This window comes from Oncorhynchus masou, chromosome 12 (assembly GCF_036934945.1).
Source record: "Oncorhynchus masou masou isolate Uvic2021 chromosome 12, UVic_Omas_1.1, whole genome shotgun sequence".
Lineage (NCBI taxonomy): Eukaryota > Metazoa > Chordata > Actinopteri > Salmoniformes > Salmonidae > Oncorhynchus > Oncorhynchus masou.
The window spans coordinates 95809597-95813538 of record NC_088223.1 but is presented as its reverse complement, the minus strand read 5'-3'; the positions used below and the strand labels follow the sequence as shown (position 1 = coordinate 95813538).

The 3942-nt window shown below is 42.8% G+C and overlaps 1 protein-coding gene across 1 annotated transcript in view; it reads right to left on the bottom strand.

Moving 5' to 3' along the window:
- Window positions 1-681, bottom strand: part of LOC135549442 (C-type lectin lectoxin-Phi1-like) — a gene marked incomplete at its 3' end in the record, with an annotated part of 13205 nt that extends 12524 nt beyond the window's left edge. The window contains exon 1 of the mRNA XM_064979410.1: window positions 529-681. The remainder of the gene's footprint in view (window positions 1-528) is intronic.
- Between the last annotated feature and the right edge of the window lie 3261 nt (window positions 682-3942).

Here is a 3942-nt window from a genome sequence, read left to right as displayed (position 1 = left end):
TTTACTAAATAACAACACAAATTTGTGTTTACTAAATAACAACACACATCTATGCTTACTAAATAACAATAAACATCTATGCTTACTAAATAACAACACACAATAATGTTTACTAAATAACAATACACAATAATGTTTACTAAATAACAAAACACATATGTGTTTACTAAATAACAACACACATTTGTGTTTACTAAATAACAATAAACATTTATGTTTACTAAATAACAACACACATTTGTGTTTACTAAATAACAATACACATTTATGTTTACTAAATAACAATAAACATTTATGATTACTAAATAACAATAAACATTTATGTTTACTAAATAACAACACACATTTGTGTATACTAAATAACAACACACATTTGTGTTTACTAAATAACAATAAACATTTATGTTTACTAAATAACAATAAACATCTATGTTTACTAAATTATAATACACAATAATGTTACTAACTGTCGTGTACTTTACTCTTTACAAAAGTAGACATGTGGTGTTATGAAAGAAATCCTAATACCTGATGTTTGTTGTTGTCGATGTTGTTGTTGATATTGTTGTCAGCTCTGCCTCTCCCTCCGAGTGGCCCTGTCCCCCTCAGAGACAGGTGGACGTTATACAGCACTTCCTGCTCTTCGACCTCATAACGTGGTGATGTCACAGTGGAAGGATGAAAGGCATCCCTGTCAGTTATTTTGTCTTTGTTCTTCCTCGTAGAGACATGCAAACCACTGGTCAAAGAAAAAACCCCTACAGGAAGAAGGAAATCCAGGAATAGTCCAACTGAGGTTTCTGGAAAACAAAAATAAATGTCAACCCTCCCTGTGGCTAAACTATACTAACATGTTGGATTACAATATAATATCTCTTTTAAAAAAGTAAATAGGAAGAACAAAAGAGAGAAATCATCAACAGTCAAATCCAGCTAAAGTAAATAGGCCTCGATAAAGAACCTCCTGTGTCATTAACCCATCTCTCTGTCAGTAACCCATCTCTCTGTCAGTAACCCATCTCTCTGGTATTACCTCTCTGTCAGTAACCCATCTCTCTGTCAGTAACCCATCTCTCTGTCAGTAACCCATCTCTCAGGTATTACCTCTCTGTCAGTAACCCATCTCTCTGTCAGTACCCATCTCTCTGTCAGTAACCCATCTCTCTGTCAGTAACCCATCTCTCTGTCAGTAACCCATCTCTCTGTCAGTAACCCATCTCTCAGGTATTACCTCTCTGTCAGTAACCCATCTCTCTGTCAGTACCCATCTCTCTGTCAGTAACCCATCTCTCTGTCAGTACCCATCTCTCTGTCAGTAACCCATCTCTCTGTCAGTAACCCATCTCTCTGTCAGTAACCCATCTCTCTGTCAGTAACCCATCTCTCTGTCAGTAACCCATCTCTCTGTCAGTAACCCATCTCTCTGTCAGTAACCCATCTCTCTGTCAGTAACCCATCTCTCTGGTATTACCTCTCTGTCAGTAACCCATCTCTCTGTCAGTACCCATCTCTCTGTCAGTAACCCATCTCTCTGTCAGTAACCCATCTCTCTGTCAGTAACCCATCTCTCTGTCAGTAACCCATCTCTCTGTCAGTAACCCATCTCTCTGTCAGTAACCGATCTCTCTGTCAGTAACCCATCTCTCAGGTATTACCTCTCTGTCAGTAACCCATCTCTCTGTCAGTAACCCATCTCTCTGTCAGTAACCCATCTCTCTGTCAGTAACCCATCTCTCTGTCAGTAACCCATCTCTCTGGTATTACCTCTCTGTCAGTACCCATCTCTCTGTCAGTAACCCATCTCTCTGTCAGTAACCCATCTCTCTGTCAGTAACCCATCTCTCTGTCAGTAACCCATCTCTCTGTCAGTAACCCATCTCTCTGTCAGTAACCCATCTCTCTGTCAGTAACCCATCTCTCTGTCAGTAACCCATCTCTCTGTCAGTAACCCATCTCTCAGGTATTACCTCTCTGTCAGTAACCCATCTCTCTGTCAGTAACCCATCTCTCTGGTATTACCTCTCTGTCAGTACCCATCTCTCTGTCAGTAACCCATCTCTCTGTCAGTAACCCATCTCTCTGGTATTACCTCTCTGTCAGTACCCATCTCTCTGTCAGTAACCCATCTCTCTGTCAGTAACCCATCTCTCTGTCAGTAACCCATCTCTCTGTCAGTAACCCATCTCTCTGTCAGTAACCCATCTCTCTGTCAGTAACCCATCTCTCTGTCATTAACCCATCTCTCTGTCAGTAACCCATCTCTCTGTCAGTAACCCATCTCTCTGTCAGTAACCCATCTCTCTGTCAGTAACCCATCTCTCTGTCAGTAACCCATCTCTCTGTCAGTAACCCATCTCTCTGTCAGTAACCCATCTCTCTGTCAGTAACCCATCTCTCTGTCAGTACCCATCTCTCTGTCAGTAACCCATCTCTCTGTCAGTAACCCATCTCTCTGTCAGTACCCATCTCTCTGTCAGTAACCCATCTCTCTGTCAGTAACCCATCTCTCTGTCAGTAACCCATCTCTCTGTCAGTAACCCATAATCTCTGTCAGTAACCCATCTCTCTGTCAGTAACCCATCTCTCTGTCAGTAACCCATCTCTCTGTCAGTAACCCATCTCTCAGGTATTACCTCTCTGTCAGTAACCCATCTCTCTGTCAGTAACCCATCCCATCTCTGTCAGTAACCCATCTCTCTGTCAGTAACCCATCTCTCTGTCAGTAACCCATCTCTCTGTCAGTAACCCATCTCTCTGTCAGTAACCCATCTCTCTGTCATTAACCCATCTCTCTGTCAGTAACCCATCTCTCTGTCAGGTAACCCATCTCTCAGTCAGTAACCCATCTCTGTCAGTAACCCATCTCTCTGTCAGTAACCCATCTCTCTCATTAACCCATCTCTCAGTAACCCATCTCTCTGTCAGTAACCCATCTCTCTGTCAGTAACCCATCTCTCTGTCAGTAACCCATCTCTCAGGTATTTACCTCTCTGTCAGTAACCCATCTCTCTGGTATAATCTCTGTCAGTAACCCATCTCTCTGTCAGTAACCCATCTCTCTGTCAGTAACCCATCTCTCTGTCAGTAACCCATCTCTCTGTCAGTAACCCATCTCTCTGTCAGTAACCCATCTCTCTGTCAGTAACCCATCTCTCTGTAACCCATCTCTCAGTAACCCATCTCTCTGTCAGTAACCCATCTCTCTGTCAGTAACCCATCTCTCTGTCAGTAACCCATCTCTCAGGTATTTACCTCTCTGTCAGTAACCCATCTCTCTGTCAGTAACCCATCTCTCAGGTATTTATCTCTCTGTCAGTAACCCATCTCTCTGTCAGTAACCCATCTCTCTGTCAGTAACCCATCTCTCAGGTATTTACCTCTCTGTCAGTAACCCATCTCTGTCAGTAACCCATCTCTCAGGTATTTACCTCTCTGTCAGTAACCCATCTCTCTGTCAGTAACCCATCTCTCTGTCAGTAACCCATCTCTCTGTCAGTAACCCATCTCTCTGTCAGTAACCCATCTCTGTCAGTAACCCATCTCTCTGTCAGTAACCCATCTCTCTGTCAGTAACCCATCTCTCTGTCAGTAACCCATCTCTCTGTCAGTAACCCATCTCTCTGTCATTAACCCATCTCTCTGTCAGTAACCCATCTCTCTTGTATTACCTCTCTGTCAGTAACCCATCTCTCTGTCAGTAACCCATCTCTCTGTCAGTAACCCATCTCTCTGTCAGTAACCCATCTCTCTGTCAGTAACCCATCTCTCTGTCAGTAACCTCTCTGTCAGTAACCCATCTCTCTGTCAGTAACCCATCTCTCTGGTATTTACCTCTCTGTCAGTAACCCATCTCTCTGTCAGTAACCCATCTCTCTGTCAGTAACCCATCTACTCTCTGTCAGTAACCCATCTCTCTGTCAGTAACCCATCTCTCTGTCAGTA